This window comes from Pinus tabuliformis, chromosome 7 (genome assembly GCF_031772625.1).
Source record: "Pinus tabuliformis cultivar Carrire ecotype Pingquan chromosome 7, CPIR1, whole genome shotgun sequence".
In the NCBI taxonomy this organism is placed as follows: Eukaryota; Viridiplantae; Streptophyta; class Pinopsida; order Pinales; family Pinaceae; genus Pinus; species Pinus tabuliformis.
In genome coordinates this window covers 749,083,454-749,103,229 of record NC_142293.1, presented here as the reverse complement: position 1 = coordinate 749,103,229, position 19,776 = coordinate 749,083,454, and positions in this window count along the sequence as shown.

Genomic DNA, 19,776 nt, shown 5'->3' with positions numbered 1-19,776 from the left:
TGCTTTGGGTGTAGGTGCTGTTGAGGTGCTTGGGCTGACGTGGGCCACCTCTGCTTTGTCCATTCTGCTCTTCATCCTCTTTTCCCTTGCTGACGGGGTAGGTGTGCCACCTTTTTCTTGGCCTTTCTTTTCCTCATGCTCCTTCCTTTGTTCTTCGGCCACTGCTTCGTGTTCCTCACTGCTAGAGGAACCCGTTTCTTCGACCAGCATTTTAATATCCCCGTCTTTGGTCAGATTGCGAAAGGATTCCCATGAGAGGGGTACCTTATATGAGTGCAATGCGTCCTCCACAAGCAGTTTTATTAACCCATGATGGGCTATCTGATCAGGGATGCCCTGTCTTAGCTTTGTAGCACACTCCATTAGGGACTGCAGTAAAAAGTAAGGAATGCTCAGTCTCTGCTCTGCGGGAAGATCAAGCCGATGTCTTAGCTCACTGAGCAGCTGGAAGTGATATGCATATATGATGCTGTAACGCCCCTCACAAGTGATATATTTCATAATGTGCAAACTGACTTCGTTCCATGGTGGTGACAGGCTGGTCCTCCTCACCCCGTTTTTATCCTCAGAGAATTCTTCCTCAGGTGGGAAGAACTCCTTCTTGGCTTGCTGACTCAGCTTTCTCTCGTCTTTGTCCCACGGCAGGCCCATAGGAAGTTCTGTGATCCGACTGATGTGTTCTGGGGTGAGTTTGAGGCTTAGACCTCTGAAGGTTACTGTGGCTAGTGTCTGGGACTTAGGCTGCAGAGCCTGCAAGAATTCCTCAGCTACTTCATCATCGTAGCCCTGTAGCTTATCACAAAAAGGCATCCATTGTGCTCTGGTGAAGAGCTCAACCACTGCCGGGTTTCTCCTTAATGTATTTGAATCAGTGGGCTCTCGTCTTATAAACCCACCCGGCATGATGTACACGGGGGTTTTGACTAAAGGTGACAAATGCAAAGGAGATTCGGTCTATTCCAGGCAGAGCATGCATACAATTCACAAAACACAGTCTAATGATACTGCTATCCTATAGAAGCGATAGTATAGGCACAACAATCCGATATTTTTATGACCAGACTGTGAATAATGATCTTGCCACCTTTGAAAGCCAATTGCGGAAGGAGTTTCAGGGTTACCTTTTTTCTGCCACCTTTTCTTACGTGAGGAATTCCTCTTCCTGTAGAACCGCGTTCCTGTAGAGACTGCTTCCTGTAGGACTGCGTTCCTGTAGAAGCCACGCGCAATTCTCGGGGAGGACTGTAGTTGGCCACGCTCACTGTGTGCTTGACCAGCGTTCTGGTAGCCAACAACTCGGCGTATCAAAATGCAGAAGAAATCAGAATGGCTTAGCCGAGTTGAAGTGTTGGATGATAAATGCGTGCGGTTGATTTAGCCGATTGGATTTTGAATCGGCGCAATCCATGGCGCGGGGGATGAGCTATCCCCGTGGACCGTTGGGCGACGTCATCCATCCTCCGCCTGCGTTCTCACTCACTGCTGCATTCATTTCCTCAGATTTGCCGCCGCCTTTCCTGTTAAACTCATGCTTCTGATGAGAGTGCTCCCACGTGCATGCCGTTCATTCTCTTTGTCATGTCCGCCACCCAATCACCCAATTACACTTTAACTAGCCGACGTGGCCAATTGACTGGCCATACGGCCGCTCAACCATTCAATTTTACGCTTTGCAAACAAATTCAAAGTTAGATTCATGCGATTTGATGGAATGAAGGGGAAGACACTTACCTGCGTGCGGCTGCACACGATTTTTCGGTTTTTGGACTACGGGGAGTGGATCTACCCGCTGCATGCGGCGTACACAGACCTGGAAGCTCGTGGTAACCGGATGCCAACGCTGGAGTGGACGGATTTGCTTGCATGCGCCCGCGTTTCATCTCAGATGACGGTGCTGTGAATGGCATCCACTTGAGCAGGTTGAACTGTTACAGGATCCCCGCGAGGGGTCTCGTAACAGTCCTTTCTCCTTGGGTGCATGCTGCACGATGGCGGTTCTGATCACGATCCCGGAGCTCTTAATGCCTGTGGTATGAGATCCCATCATTTTTCTATTTGGAAATGGCTTTCTCACGAGAACTCATCGATTTCCTTTGTTTGTGCAGGGACTTGGCCGCATGTCGACACAGGTGGTGGAGCATGGTGACAACAACGTGCAAGGATGCTTAACAGAGGCTTGCATGCATCCAAACCAAGCCATGGTCGCGAAATCTCCTTTTACGACGAATTCTGGCCGCCCAAAACTCCTACAGGAAGTTTCCTGTAGACACAGAGCTTCCTGTAGAAAGTTCGGCCTTCCTGTAGAGAGTCTGCACTTTCCTGTAGAGAATCCGCGCCTTCCTGTAGAAAAACTATGTCTTCCTGTAGAAAGACAACAGTTTCCTGTAGAAGATTCAAACCATGATAAAATTGCACATACCTTGAAAAACATAAGCATTCTTGGAGGAGGAGCTTGTGAGGTGTCCTGGCTACATGAGAAGGACCTTTGACTTTGACTTGAGAGGCTTCCTCTCCTCCATAGAACACCTGCAATCTGCATGCAAATTTCACATAATAGCTTATTGATCTTGTTTTTTCTCTTTTTTTTTTTTTTTTTTTTTTTTTTTTTTTTTGAAAGATAGCAGGGGCGCCTCAATGAGGTTTTCACCCTTACCACCTGCCTTAAGCGCCTCAGAGAGGTTTTCACTCAAGGATCTTTATTTCTTTTTTCTCTTTTTTTTTTTTTTTGAAAGATAGCAGGGACGCCTCAAATGAGGTTTTCACCCCTACCACCTGCCTTGGGCGCCTCAGGGAGGTTTTCACCCAAGGATCTTTATTATTTTTTTTTTTTTTTTTTTTTTTTTTTTTTAGATTCTTCAGGGTGTGCCCAAAGCAGGGGCAGGACCCTTCTCTATGACCAATACTGCTTTCTCCATAGTTTTGATGAACTCTTGTCTGGAGGGAGGCCTCCTGTAAATCTTCAATCGATGCCCGTTGACAAGCATGGGGATGGCTTCCTCATCAATGGTCCGGATAAGAACAGATCCATTGTCATGACATTTTTCCACTGAATATGGCCCTAGCCATCTGGTTCTCAGCTTCCCCTTCAAATCTTTGTATCTGGAATCATACAACAAAGCCCAATCTCCCGGCTGAAATTGCTTGTCATGGAGATGCTGGTCATGCCACACCTTCCTTTGAAGTTGAACCACTTCTTAGTGAAGGAGGGCCTGCATGCAGTGCTCATCCAGTCCATTAAGCTGCAATAGCCTTTCTTGTTGTGCATGGCTGAGATCTAGATCCAGCTGAGCTGCCATCCTCAAAGTGTTATACTCAAACTCAATGGACAGCAAAGCTTTCTTCCCATAGACCAGCTCATAAGGTGTGAAGCCGGTGGTGGTCTTCCAAGTGGTGTTGTAAGCCCATGTGGCTTCAACCAGGCGATCTGCCCAGTCCTTTCTGCTGCTGCTCACCACTTTAGTCAAGATCCCTTCTAATGCTCTATTGGTGACTTCCACCTGCCCATTTGCTTGAGGATGATAGGGAGTGGAAGTTCTATGCTTGATCTTGTGATGAGCTAGGAGATCTTCAACCACGTGGGAGGTGAACTGGCTCCCTTGATCGGTGACCAGCTCTCTTGGATAGCCAAACTTATAGAAGATGTTCTCTCTTAGGAACTCGGCCACTTTTTCTTCTGTTGTTGCTTTGATTGCTTTGGTCTCTGCCCACTTCGTCAGGTAGTCAGTGCACACAATGATGTAGGATCTTTGCCTTGAAGAGGGATTGATTGGACCCACAAAGTCCATGCCCCACTTCTCAAATGGCTCAAGAGTCACTTGAGGTTGGAGAGGCATCTCATCCCTTTGGGTCGGTTTCCCCATTCTTTGGCATTGGTCACACTGGTTGACATATCTTTTGACATCTTGATGAAGTGTGGGCCAATAGTAGCCTGCCTGCAGGATCTTGAAGGCATTTCTCTTTGCTGCAAAATTTCCTCCACAAGGCCCATCATGACAGGTGAGGAGGATGTCAAAGACTTCCTCCTCCCTTACACAACGCCTTAAGATCTGATCGGGGCCAAGCTTGAACATATTGCCCCCAATCCATGTAAATGAGGCACTCTTTCTGATGATTTTGCTCTTCTCTTTTGAAGAGAGGTGCGGAGGGAACTGAGCTGAAACAAGGTAGTTTGCTATATCAGCAAACCATGGAGAGAGTACTGAGATAGCAAACAGATGCTCATCAGGCATCTGGTCTTCCACCGTCCCATCTTCATCTGCAGACAAATCCAATCTAGACAAGAAGTCAACAACAACATTTTCTCTCCCTGGTTTATCAACAATGGTTAGATCAAACTGCTACAATAAAAGTAACCATCTAATAATATGAGCATTCACATCTGGTTTATTCATCAAATATCTAATAGCAACATGGTCAGTATGTACAAAAGTCTGGTAACCAGTAATATAATGTCGGAACTTGTTCAGTGCATGGACCACAGCTAAGAATTCCTTCTCGGTTACAGTGTAATTCAGCTCTGCTTTGGACAAGTTTTTGCTAACGAAGTAAATGGCATATGGAAGTTTTTGCTCAACTTGTCCTAAGGCTGCACCTATGGCTTTGTTCGAGGCATCAGTGTGGATGTGGAAAGGTAGGGCCCAGTTTGGACCTCTCAGGATTGGAGCTGACACTAACTTGTCTTTTAATTCATTCAAACTCTTCTGACAATCGTCAGTCCAATTAAACTCCAAATCTTTTGCCAACAGACTGAACAATGGCGAGGCTAGCTTGCTAAAATCTTTAATGAATCTTCGGTAATATCCTGCTAATCCCAAGAAACTCCTAACATCCCTTACCTTTTGTGGAGGTGGAACCTTTTTTATTAGAGCGATTTGGTTAGGATCCACCTGTAACCCTTGGCGAGAGATGGTATGGCCTAGCACAGTCCCTTCAGTCATTAGGAATTCACATTTTTCAGGGCTAAGGGACAAGTTCATCTCGATGCACTTGGTTAGGACCTTTCCCAAGTTGGACAATGCTTCCTAGAAGTTAGCCCCATAAGGAGTAAAGTCATCCATATAGATTTCTACTGCATCATGGACCAACTCCGAGAAGATGCTCAAGACAGCTCTCTGGAAGGTAGCAGGAGCATTGCATAGCCCAAAGGGAAGGACACGGTAGGCAAAGGTACCCCAAGGACAAGTGAAGGTGGTCTTATCTTGGTCTTCCGGGCTGATTTGAATCTGGTTGTACCCGCTAAACCCATCCAGGAAAGAGAAGAACTTCTTTCCTACCAGTCCATCCAACACTTGATCTATGAAAGGCAGAGGGAAATGGTCTTTCTTGGTAGCTTTGTTCAGCTCTCGGTAGTCTACACAGATTCTCCATTTCCCATTTTTCTTGGGAACCAAAACCAGAGGGGACACCCATTCACTATCTGAGATGGGGTAGATGAATCCAGCATCCAACAGTTTCTGCAATTCTTCCTTGACAATGTCCTTAAGGGCTGGATTCATTCTCCTCTAGGGTTGCCTAACTGATTTACAATCCTCTTTGATGTATATATGATGGGTACAGACCGAGGGATGGACTCCTTTCATCTCCTTATAGCTCCAAGCAAAAGCATCTAAGTGGCTGGCCAATAGGCTACACAACTCCTTCTCCTGGGAAGGAGATAGGGAGGAGCTGATCTTTAATGCTCTCTCAGGGCCGAACTCCACACTTTTGACTCTGGGAGTGACAGGGCTGGTTGTACAAAGGTCCACTAAGGTGCTAGCTTGGGCATCCTCCACCAACTTCTCTAACGATAGTGCACTGGAAGGTGGATTCTGGATCAGGGTCTCAATCAAATCATCCTCGGTAGGAGGGTCTCTTCTAGTGGTATCTAGGGTGCACAGAGGTGCAGAGTACACCTCGTCTTCCTCTCCTTCCTCCAACCAGAGTGGTAAATCATGCTCTAAAGAAGGTTGGGCAGGAGGGTATAGGACTAGCTGCTTGGACATGGGACCATTTTCGATGGTCATGTTTCCTACCCGACAACTTATGTAAGCATCTGCAGTAGCTAACCAAGGCCTTCCCAAGATGAGAGGATATCCAGTAAGCTTGGCCTTTGGTTGCAGAACCAGGAAGTCTGCAGGGTATTCCCAAGAATCGATAGAGACCAAGACATCCTCCAAAATCCCTACGGGAGTCACAGTGGAGCGATCTGCTAATTGCAGTACTGTCGAGGTCTTCCTCAAGGAACCTTGAAGATTGAGTTTAAGCATGGTATCCCTGGTCATCACATTGATGGCCGCCCCCAGATCAATCAAGGTGTGGGGGATAATGGTGCCATTGATGTGAACATCTACTACAGGACTTCCAGGATCTAGGTACTTTGGGCAGATGACTTGTCCTAGCATAAGGTCAGACAGCTGTCCTATGACATTGATAGTTGAGGCATCTTTCTTCCGTCTGCCTGGGTGTTTGAAACACTTCTCCTTAACCAGCTTGTTATATATTGGCACATCCTTGATGGCTTGGAGAAGTGGGATTTTTACACACAACTGCTTGAGCTCACCCAAAAGCTCATCTTCTTTTGGGTTAGGTTGTGTGGTGGCTGTTAGTCTCTCAGGAAAGGGTGGAATAGGCTTTGGTTCACTCTCCTGATGGTTTTCCTCATCCTCTGGGGGAGGAGGTTGGCGATCTGGAAGAGTCTTTCCAGATCTAAGATTGATCTCCTGGATCTCCACAGCATAGGTAGGGCATGAGGTCTCCCCAGTATATACCTGCTGAGCCTGTCTATTGTTGGGGTTCGGGTTCGGTTGAGCAGGCATCTGAGGTTGCCTTGGAGGAGCAGGAGGTAAAGGCTGAGGTTGAACTGGTGGTGGAGGCAAAATGGCAGGAGGAGTGTTGTATTGGGGCCTCCACCCCGACTGAGGAGCACTCCATTGAGGCTGCGACTGGGTATGTGAGTGATATGGATGAGAAGTAGGTTGAGTAGGGTACTGAGGTGGATAAGACCATGGAGGAGGCATGGACCAAGAAGGATGAGCAGGGGGACCCCAGGAAGGCATGGGAGTCGAGTGGTTGGGGTTGTAATAAGCTTGAGATGCCCCTTGCATCCCCTGCTGATAAGGTCTAGATCCTTGAGGCCTCCTTTGGTTGATGAAGTAGAGAGGTTCAGTGGGGGCTTCGGTTCCTTGGTACATGGCTTTAAACCCAGGTAAGGTTGGACACTGATTTGTTGGGTGGTCCTCCTCACAAACGAAACACACTTCAACCGAATGCAATGGACATTCGTTCTTAGGGTGTCTTCTGGTGCACCTAGGACAGAAGACAACCAAGGCTCTCTCAGCTTCTTCTTTCTTCTGCTGGATCCTGAATGTGTCCAGCTGCATGGCAATGGTCTGTCTCACCTCACTCTTAAGATCTTCTAATTGGTTTGTAAACTCATGTTTGGAGAAAGGGACACCAGTGGAGAGGAGATTTCCTCTACCTCGTTTTCTAGCTGCCCTGGAATGATTTCGAAACACAGTCTTGATGTCCTCATAAGGCAGTTGGTAAATGTCCCCCCCAGCTAACATGTGAAGGGTGTCTAAGAGATCTTCAGGGACTCCTCGGAGTAGAACCAACTTGAGGGATTCAGGGTCAAGTGTGCACCTGGCCCGTTTATAGCTAAGTTGGAACCTCTCCTCATAATCCTCTAAAGACTCATCATTCCCCATGGTCATTCAAAAGATCTCTCCCTTGGTTTCCTTGGACCTACAATAATCCCTATACTTGGTATTGAAGGCTTGCTGCATCTGAGCCCAAGTAGCGATGCTATTCCCAGGTAATCCCATGAACCAGTGTAGTGCTGCATCCTTAAGAGTGGAAGGGAAAAGCTTCAGCTTTTGCTCATCTTCAGTATAGTCATAGGTTCTACAAAGGACAGCAAACTCAAACAAGAAGGTATCAGGATCCTCAGTGGTCAATCCATGGAAGTGAGGCAAGGCGGAGGGGCTAATGTTTTTCATTTTCATATCTCCATTGGTCTCTCGGATGGGGAAAGCTCCTTCTATTCTCTCATCTTCTCTCCTATTATCAGCCATGGCTTCAGATGGAGTGGTTTCTAACTCTTCTTCTTCTATAGGGTCTTGGTATATCTCAGGATGTTCACCTATAGGTTCCTCTGGGTCACTGTCACCAAAGAAGAGAGAAGGGTGACTCAGTGATGTGGTGGGGGTGTTTGGTAGGAATTTGCCTGATCTATCTCGGTTCCTACGAGGCATGAAATGGAAAGGACTTTTCTTTTTTGAGTGCTTTTGCTTTTTCTTTGGTACCTGCAAAACTGAAACAAAGTGATCTACAACTAACTATATTGCTCAAATGAAATTGCAGAATTGGAAAGCTAATCTAGGAAAGCAAGAAAAATTACTCTAGGAAAGCAAGAAATATTAGTCTAGGAAAGCAAGAAATATTAATCTAGGAAAGCAAGAAATATTAATCTAGGAAAGCAGGAAATGCTAATCTATGAAAGCAGGAAATGCTAATCTAGGAAAGCAGGAAATGCTAATCTAGGAAAGCAGGAAATGCTAATCTAGGAAAGCAGGAAATGCTAAGCTACTTTTGCAGAATGGAAATGAAATAAACTACTGAGCAGAAGTAAGAGTACGAAAGTAGAAGAAAAGCAACAATTACTAATACTCTGACGCTTCCCCGGCAACGGCACCAAAAAGGATGGTGAGCTCCAGTATTGTAGCAATAATGCTACAACTCCTGGGGCTTCCTGTCTCTCATTTTATCAACCCGGTAGTTCGTACAAACTTGGAAGCGACGGTGCTATATGCACAAGTACTAGCTCTTGTCGCAGCTGTCACTTGGTCAGCTGGCACAAGTCCTCTAGGGCTCAAGCCAACTTCTATAGGCTCTCAGAAGAAGCTTTCTAATTGATGGACGAAAGCTATTCTCAAAGGAAAACTACTCTACTTGACAAAATGGACTGAAAGCAAATCAAAGCATGTAAACCTAGGAAACCCTAATTTAACTAGTCTAACCTCTACAACGCAAAAAATGTGAACGAAACTTATACCAATGCTGTTGTTACCTCTAATAAGTGCAAATGCATGGATCTAAACTACTTGCATCATGAAAGATATGTTTTTGTATTTTTCCTTTAAGTGTGTGGAATGATTGTGATCTTGTGCTAACTAGGGTTTGGTTGTGCAGATGGGATGGAGAAGGAAGGAAAGCGTGGGACAGGTTGGGGAGGCTAGGAGAGGTCCCTAGGGATCCTTAGCATCCATCTACAGAGGTTCCTCACATTCAGAAGCTCGGCAACCGAGTGAGTGGTCTCCTACAGGAAGTCTGCAGGGGATCCTACAGGATACTCTGGTTTCTACAGGATGTCTACCAACAGCTACAGGATGACCTACCGTGAGTGTTTGGCGTGATGGAGGGGTGATGAAATGGTAGGGGGAGATGTGTAAGGTAGGAATGAGGCTGGTGATGGCTGTAGAAGTGGAGGAATAGGATAGGGAGTGAATGTAGGGAGTAGGTTGGAAGATAGAGGGCTAGGTCAACGAAAGGGCTAGAGAATGGAAGTACGTGAGGAGTGAAAGACTTTGGGAGATAACAGAGCGGAGCAGAGGTCAAAGATGTGTTTGCATGCGTGATCAAGATGGAGGACGAAGTAATGGAACGAGAGAAAGCTGTGTAAATGGAACAAATGCTTGTGACTATCACCAAACCGAAAATGCATTAACTTAGACTACCTGTGCTTATAAATTCAATAAACAGCAATCTAAACGCGAAGGAGAATGTGCATGAAGCTGTGGTAAGGGAGTGTGGTGCAGGTGTGAATCATGTGGAAGCATCTAACATAACGTGACTGTGTTTGCAGCAATCATGGAATAAAGAAATGCGTATTTTTGGTGGTTAGTCATGGACTGCACTCCAATCCCAGATGAGATGGTAGTGAGCCTTAACAACCTTTTTGTTGGAGCTCCAATAGATTGTATCTATCCTCTTCTAACCTAAGAAACTGTAAACCAATTCACCATAAGCAAATCCTATCTAAACTCATGAAAACAACTAAATTAGCAACCTGTAATTCGAATTGCATGTGAAAAGGAAAACTCAAAGTGCTGAAACGAAATGGAAACAACACTACAGCAGAGGGGATCTATGGCTCTCAAGTTGGGCCCTAACCTGAGAGCTATAGTCTCCTTAAGAAAACTCAGAGCTAGATCAAAATCTGCCTTCTTTATTCATAATCTGATGTTATGCCAAATTGGCTTACAAAAAGGAACAAAAACTGAGCTCTAGCTCGTACTTTCCAATTACAAGAGTAATGCTAAGGTTCAAAAAGCTTCTCTACAAGGCTACGGCCTTAGTATTTATGCAAAAACGACTATCCAACAGGTGTCCTTGATTTTAGGAGCTCGGCTGTCCAACTAGAGTTCAACTGCAGATCCTGTAGGATGGTCATAACTGCTGTTCCTGTAGAGCAGTTTATAACTGTTGTTCCTGTAGAACAGCTGGCTGCTTCTAAGCTCGGAGGGAAGATGGATTGGAGCTCGGAGTTCTTGGTGGGAATCACAAGGAATGTCCCCAAGACCGTGGACATCCTCTCCTAAAAACCAGCAGTGCCACCTCATTGCCTCCTTGTCTCCTTTTCACGTGGTCTTTTCTCCCTTTTAATGCAAAAAAAACCTGAAATCATAATGCATTAGTCACGTAGATAAAGTGTCTACCCTTATTCCTACAAACAACACAAATAAACTAAGAAATGCATGCATAAGCAGTAAAAAGTGAATGGTTTGAGGAAATAGAATAGGCCAAAATGAGCCCGAATTGTACCAAAATTGGGGCTCATCACTTCAGGAGCCATTTGGAGGCCCTAAACGACATTTTTAGGGAAAACGGAGAGATCAGAAATGTCCCCAACCGAATTGCTTGTTTGTTTTCTGTCTTCTCTACGAGATCTTCGAAACGTGATATTATGATAGCCAAACGAAGATCGTATGCCAAAGTTACAACCCCAAGAAATTGATGTACCAATTTAGCCAAACAAGGCCCACATTTTTGGTGCTTCATCTCCAAGGGTTAGGTTTTTGGATGTTTAGGGTTTTCCATTGTTTCTCAATAATAAATAGGCCTTTGTGCCTCATTGTAACACAGTCCAGAGGCATGTAGCCGCACATCTCTTCACAGAGATAAGTTACCATTGCCCGAGCTATCTTCTTTCCATTCTGTTTGTAAGAATAGTTTAGTATTTTTCTATTAATGAAATGAAGAGTATATGTACGTTGTTGAGTTCCTGTATAAGTTCAGATCAGTGGTATCAGAGCGGTTTGCTCTTTCTTTGTTTTTCTTTGCATGTCCCCAACGAGGTCAGGGTATAAGGAGTTAGGGCTCAATTAGGTAGAACCGTTGCAAGATCAACCTCGCAAAACTAGACGACCTCCTATGGCGAAAGAAAAGAAAGACGAGGGGGCAGGATATCTCTTCAAAATGTTGCTCAAGGAAGCCCTTGTGCGACAAAGGGATGTGATGATGGATAACTTTGCCCAGATCCTTCGACAACTACCCACAGGTGATGCATCTTCATCCAACAACCACTCTGGAGGCCCCATTCCTTTTAAGGTACAAGTTAACTTCAATATTCCTACATTTGAAGGCTTGATAGATGTAAACGCCATAGATAAATGGTTAAATCTGTTGGAAGGATATTTTTTGGTTCATGACTTTTCGAATCGAGAAAAGATTACTTTTTCACTTTTCAAAGCTGACCCACACGTCAAGGACTGGTGGGAAACATATTGTGAACAAAAGGACGAGAGTGAACCCTCGTTGTTTCCAGCCGCACCCACTTGGGATTCTTTCCAAGATGCCATCAAGGAACAATATTACCCTATCGAGAGCGATGAAGATAAATACATAAAGTGGGCCACATTACGACAGGGAAGGGACCAATATGTGTCAGAGTTCACAAATATTTTCCATACCTTTCGCACAAAGCTGCATATCAAGGATATTGAGCAGCATTTGGTGCTCAAGTATCGTGGTTTTCTACACAAGTACATCCAGGATGGGATGGATTTTCTGGACATTTCCTCGCTTGACACGACATACCAGTACGCTGTCAATATTGAGCTGAAGTTTAAACAGAAGAAGTGGGACTTTGGATCTATCAATACAAAGCAAGGAAAAGGCACCCCAAAACCACAGGACAAAGACCAAGCCAAGGCGGGGCTACCCAAGATAGCCCATCGATTCTGAAAGCAAAGAACAACACGATGAAGACAAAGAAGGACACGGGAAAATGATGTGATTTCCATAAGGGCTCCACTCACAATACAAGTGAGTGTTGGGCCAAGTAGTCACTGGTTGCCAAGCTGAAGGCTTCTGAATTAGACGCATGTTCCATCTCTGAATCAGAACCCAATAAGGGAACTGACAAAGGGAAGCAAATCATTGATGCGAAGCCCAGTTCCACCATGGCCACCACGAAGATCCAAAAGATTGAGCCTGAAGATCCAGAGGAGGGGGACTACGTCTTCCAGTCACGGATGTGGGTGAAGGGTTCTCCATTGTAGTTCATATTCGATAGCGAGAGCCAAAAGAACATCATTTCAATAGAGTTCATGAAGCAGCAGGGCCTAAAGACTACAACACATCCATAACTGTACACCATCAGGGAGCTTCACCAAGGATGAGATCTTCACGTCAACCAACAATGTTGCCTTCCCTACAACATCAATCCCTTCATGGATGAGGTACTGTGTGATGTTGCTCCTCTTGAAGTTTGTGATGTATTGTTAGGACAACCATACTTGTGGAAGCAAAATGTTGTATATGAGTCTAGACCTCGCTATGTGATTATTAATTTGGGCAACAAGTTCTACATGATACTGGAGGTAGCCCCGCCTACTACCATCTCTTTGATCACTGCAGGAAATGTAGTAAGATCATTTCCTAGACTAGGAAATTTGCTTTCCTTATGATTCGTCCTCAAGGAAAGAAGAAGGTTGCGGCGACGACTTCTAGGCATGGATCCTCTACACAACAGCAATAGATGGACAAGGTTTTGGAGGAGTACAGGGATATTTTTGCCTCACCTATAGGGGTACCTTTGCACTATCAGGTCAAGCACTCCATCGATCTAACCCTGGACGCATCACTACTTAATGGGCTAATCTATTAGCACTCTGTTCTGGAGAACGATGAGATTAGGAGGAAGATTTAGGAACTATTGCAAAAAGGGCACATCAAACCAATCTCATCACCATGTAGGAGCCTGATTATATTGGTATAGAAGAAAGATGGGACCTAGAGCCTTTGTATTGACTACCGAGCATTGAACAAGATCACTGTCCGGAATAGGTACCCAATCCCACGAATTGATGACCTTCTTGACCAGCTCAATGGGGCCAAATATTTCAGCAAGATTGGCTTGAAGTCAGGTTATCACCAGGTGCCTATCGAACCCTTTGATGTGTGGAATACTGCATTCAAATCCAAGGAGGGCCTTTTTGAATGGTTGGTCATCCCGTTCAGATTGACAAATGCCCCTACAATCTTCATGAGACTGATGTATGACATCTTGTGACCCTTCACCAATGCAATCATGGTGGTGTATTTAGATGACATATTGATCTTCAGCCAAAGTTAGGACGAGCACCTCCACCATATTCGACAGGTCCTTCAAACCTTGCAACAACACAAGTTGTGTGCTAACTTGGAGAAATGTACCTATGGCCTAACCCAAGTTCAATATCTTGGGTACATAATTTATGAGCAGGGTGTACATGTGGACCCATCCAAGATACAAGTCATTTGGGATTGGCCAGCCCCAACCATTCTAACAGAGCTCCGTAGTTTTTTGGTAAGTTCACTATACTCCACAACAAAACGGTGTAGCTGAAAGGAAGAATCACACCTTAAATGAAATGGCTAATTGTATGCTTCAATCTAAAGGATTTAGTCTTAATTATTCGGTAGAAGCAATTAACTGTGCAAATTACATAATAAATCGCACTCCTACTAAGGTTTTAAAGAATATCACTCCAGAAGAAGCATGGAGCTCAATTAAACTAGATTTAAGTCACTTTTGTGTTTTTGGAAGTGAAGCATGGGCCCATATTCCAAATGAGAAACATAAAGCTTTAGAACCTAAGAGTGAAAAATGTATTTTTGTTGGATATTCTGAAGATGTCAAATGATATAGACTTATTCCACTTAAGTCCAAAAATGTTATCATTAGAAGAGATGTAAAGTCTGTTGAAAATATATCGGCCTACGAGCCTAGTTCGGCGGATGTGCCACCTCTCCCTATCTCTTCTACTTTTGAAAATATTTCTTCTTCAGATGATGAAAGCGAGGATGAAAATCCTCCCCCACCTTCTCAGGATCCTCCTTCAGCTCCTCAGCTTCCAAAATGGGTCCATGCTACTCGGGATGCAGCAGGTGATCTTGTCGGTGATCCTACAGATCAGCGACGTACACGTTCTCAGTTTGATAGAGCCTCTTATTTACTGGCTCAAGCTTCAGTAAATTATGATCCTGACAGCTTTGCAGAAGCTTCAGGCCATCCAGATTGGGAAGCAGCTATGAATGAGGAATATCATTCATTATTGGCAAATGATACATGGGATCTTGTTCCTCTACAAAAGGGACGAAAACTTGTTAGATGCAAATGGGTTTACAGAACCAAGTATGGACCAGATGGGAAAGTTGATAAACATAAATCCCGTCTTGTTGCTAAGGGTTTTTCACAAGTTGAAGGCATTGACTACACTGAAACCTTCTCCCCTGTTTCCAAATGAACTCTATCCCCTTGTTCTTTCCCTTGCTGCCTCTTTCAAATGGGAAGTCCATCAGATGGATGTTAAATCTGCCTTCTTGCATGGGGACTTGCATGAATAAATCTATATGGAACAACCTATTGGCTTTATACAAACAGAATCCAGCCTTGTATGTCGGCTTAAGAAATCCCTTTATGGCCTCAAGCAAGCTCCTCGAGCTTGGTATGCCAAAATGGATAACTTTCTTTTAGAAAATGGCTTTTCTAGGTGTCATTCTGACAATACTGTCTACACCAAGAAAGTGGGCAAGTCTCTTATCATTCTTGTTCTTTATGTTGATGATCTTATCCTGACTGGTGGTGATCCCAACCTTATAAACCATGTGAAGTCTAGCCTTAAAAGGAAGTTTGAAATGACAGACTTAGGACACTTACATTATTTTCTTGGTCTTCAAGTCTTGCAATCCAAGGAAGGTATTTCCCTTTCCCAGTCCAAGTATGCCTGTGATATTCTACCCCATTTTCACATGGAAGACTGTAAGCCAGCCCCTTCTCCCTTTCAGTCTGGAGTAAAACTTTCAGTCACTTGTACTTATCCTGAAGTTGATGCTACCTTATACTGTCAACTTGTAGGAAAACTTTTGTATCTAACCCATACTCGCCCTGACCTTTCCTTTGTTGTTGGCCTTGTTGCTCGGTTTATGCAAAACCCACGTGAAATTCATTAGAAAGCAGCTAAAAGAATACTTCGTTATGTTCGAGGTACAATTCAGTTTGGGATTCATTACAGTGCCGAAGCATCTCCTCTATTGGTTGGTTTCACTGATTCCGATTGGGCTGGTGACCCTGATGATCGGAAGTCTACTGCAGGTTATGTGTTCACTCTTGGATCAGGACCTATTACATGGGCTTGCAAGAAACAAGGTGCCATTTCTCTTTCTTCGGCAGAAGCAGAGTATTGTGGTGCCATAGAAGCTAGTAAGGAAGCCTTATGGCTTCGTCAGATCCTGTCAGAGTTTGGCTTTCAGCAGCAACATCCGACTACACTTTGGTGTGATAATCAAAGTTCCATTCAACTATGCAAAGATCCAGTCCAACATCAACGCAGCAAACACATTGAACTGCACATGCACTTCATCAGAAAGCTCATTCACGACCATGTTCTTGAAGTGCAATATTGTTCAACAGATGATCAAGTTGCAGACATCTTTACAAAGGCTCTCACAGAGGCGAAGTTCACTAAACTTCGATTTATGGTTGGAGTTCAGGAAGTTGTCACTAAGGGGGGATAGGCTCTAGTGCCTCCTTCCTTCTTCTATTGTGTCATATTTGTAAATCCTTCAATCCTATCCCAAGTTGTTCTTAAGGGGGGATGTTAGGATATTCCAACACATAGAAAATAGTTAAGTATAACTTGGTCTAGTATAGAGTTAGGTAAAGTGTGTTTCTTTACTATGTACATTTTGAAACTTACAATCTGACGGTCACGATATGTAGTGATCTGACGGTTCATTCTCTCATCGGTATTACCGACACTTGATCCGTGGCTTAACACCCGATTGGTCCATGATCTCTATTTAAAGAGCATGGAGGGTCATTTGTAGGGTAACCATCCATGAGAGAAGCTTATGTAAATTTTCATTCTTTTATTAATAAATTGCTCGAAGTGGCTGCATTGGCTCAGGCCGTGGACTGTTTCCCTCTTTGAGGGTTTTAACCACGTCAAAAGTACTAGTGTCTTGATCTGTGATCTGTTTGTGAGCGGTGTCCTTTGGTGTTCTGTCTGAGGAACTTACCTTGTAAATTCCTACAAACAGGCCACCACCAATTAGATCATGGGCACAAAGATCAAGAACACTCGCCAACAAAATATCCAGCTATATCAGGTTGTCAAAGCTGGCCAACTGCTTCACCAAGGCAAGTAACTCACTAGGGACGAAGTTTAGCATAAGTTTCCCCATCTCATGGAGGCGCTCAACACAATGGGGACCATTGCTTCCTAAGCGGGGAGGAATGATCCAGGTGGATATTGGTGGCCACTTGCCTATTCCACTTGGACCCCCAACACTATCTCTTTGAGTTTTTTGGTTTCCTTAATTGTAGCACAATTTACTATTTTTGGCATTTTTTTGGGTCCTGAACTTTCCGAGCTTTTGAGGCCCCTAAACAACGTTTTTAGGGAAAATGGAGAGGCCAAAAGCATATAAAATTAGCTTGTTTGTTTTTTATTTGGCCTTCTCTTTAAGATATTCAAAACGAGTTATTATGATGGAAAAATAAATATCGTATGCCAAAGTTATGACCCCAAGAAGTTGATGTACCAATTTACCCAAACGGGGCCCACAGTTTTGGCGCTTCATCTCCTAGGGTTAGGTTTTTGGATGTTTAGGGTTTTCCATTGTTTCTCAATAATAAATAGTCCTTTGAGCCTCATTGTAACACAGTTTAGAGGCATGTAGCTGCCACATCTCCTCTCAGAAATAAGCTACCATCGCCCGAGCTATCTTCCTTCCATTATGTTTGTAAGCATAGTTCAGTGTTTTTCTATTATTGAAATGAAGTGTTTTTTGCTACAACTCTATATTTACGATTATATCAGTAGGTTATTGTGTTCCTGTTTAAGTTCAGATCATATTTACCATGAAAAAATAACTATGTCCATAGGGGTGTCTATTTTAGAATAGGGTTTCCACAATTTTAATTTAATTATCAATAATTATTAGGTGGATATTAGGGATCTAACCTCCACAATTATTCCATAATATTCTTAATAGTCAATCACAAATCAAATGTTGAGATTTATTTCAAAACCAATTATGCCCTTTCTACCCTTTTAACTAAATTTATTAATAAAAAAAAATGTCACATGAACATAATTTATGGTATTTTGGGTATGACATATTATTAAGCCATGGTATTGTAACAAAGCCTATTTATAGGTTAAGATTTTCATGATAAAGTGGGGTGAATTTCCATGGTTAACAATCATTATATATATGTATATATATCACTTATATATATTTTTTATAATTAGTAATAATAATAAATTAAAATAAAGTCACAATTTACCTAATTTTTATGATTATTTTAATCTTGGCAATGGGAGATGTATGATGAGGTAAATGTTTTGATGTCTCTCAACTTTTACCAGCATTGAATTTATATCAGTGCACTAGTTTTACTAATGATGATGATGATGATGATTAACATCCACTAGGACCAATGTGGTCTATCCAACCTTAAGAAAGTAAGAGATTAATTGTGACTCTTTAATATGTTACTTCTATAATAAAAAGGAAGGGAAATAAGCATTCCTAGATAACTATAGTTTTGCTAACTTGACAAATAAAGAAGATTGGTAGTGGAAAAATGTTAATGAAATGAAAACGGATGTGAGTAAAATCTAGGCAATCCAAGAGAAAGTATTTTTCATCTTCAACCCTCTTAATTTCACAAAGGTGATAGATTCTTTCATCCCAATGTGTTTTAGGAATGTACCAACACCTGATTTCACTTTGAAGCTCAAGAGAATTAGTTATTATCTTCAAACTGTTCATTTTCTTCTTAGCCCTGATTAAGATAGAAATATAATTCTGGTTAGCAAGAGTGGGGTTGATCACTTCCTTACAATACCTCAACTTCCTTTTTCCCTCTAGCTCATTATCATCCCACAATTTATCCAAAAATTTGGAAGTAATAGTAGTTGTAATACTATCCGTATTCTCCAAGATGATCTCCTCTTTATCCCGCAATGGGCTAGCTAAGACTGGACATTCTTATGCCAACCTCAGTTGAGCCGAAGGTGGGGATTTTGGCTAGAGTTAGAACCAATTTTTGGGAACTTGTTGGTTTCCATGTTGTAAAGTTTCTTCTTATACATCAAATACCTAGACATAGTCATGCTTTCAATGATGGAAATGATAGTTTAAATCAAGATGATAGGATAAGGAGTGTTTCCTTTAATCTTGAGGTTGTAGGTTATAAATAGCTTTTGGATCATCTCAATATTCCTCCATGATTCTGTAGATGTTTGATGAAGAAATTAATTGATGACTGTAATCACGTAGACTAATTTTAGAAGTATGCATAAGAATAAGAAATGAAAAGAGACCTAAGAAGTTAGGGATGAAAAATTGTTGAAAAATTCATAGAGGTATTATGAACAGAGTCATGAAGATAATAACACATTTAGTTTGAATAGTCTTTTCATTTCTAATATATTTTTTATAATCACCTACTCTAATATGATGGAATTATTTATACAATGAAAAACACATGAAAATAATTTATTAATATAATTTATTTTTTTGAGATTTTACAAAAGATATTTTCTAGTATTTGCCTTGTTTTATATAAATTTGCATTGTATAATGTATAATGATTTTCATTTTTCTTAATTTTAATTCCTTATCCATCATTTTTGGTATCAGAACATTGGTGTTTACCATATATGTAAAAAAATATTTCTTGACATAAAGGTATAAAGTGCATTGCTAGCTTGAAGATTGTTTTTCCATGAGAGGAAACCAACATAGAGGGTTTTTGTTGGAAATATTGGGAGGGGGGTGAATCAATATTTCTTATCAATTAGTATTTTTAATCTTTTAGAGAATTAGTTATCTGTAATATGAAATAAACATAAATAAAAAACAACACCATTCAACAATGCATGATAATCAAGAAAATAGACACATATATTGTTAGGTGGAAACCTCCCTTTGAGTCAAAAACTATTGAATGCTTCTTAATATTTGTCTTCAAAAATAATTACATCAAGTTTTTAGCTCCAACTAAAGGAGGATCAAACCCCTTGATTTACAGGCTCCAACCTATAAGATGATCTGACACCTTTTTTACCAACAGTAACTAGGAGGACGCTTTAATGCCCTAGATACCAGGCTTCAACCTAACATATGCTCCAACAATGTCTGTACTAGCTGCAACTGGACATACGCTCCAACACCCTGTGCAAGCTACAACATGTGCTAACACCGCCCTGTCGCGCTAAATTGTTCTCATGATCCAACCTA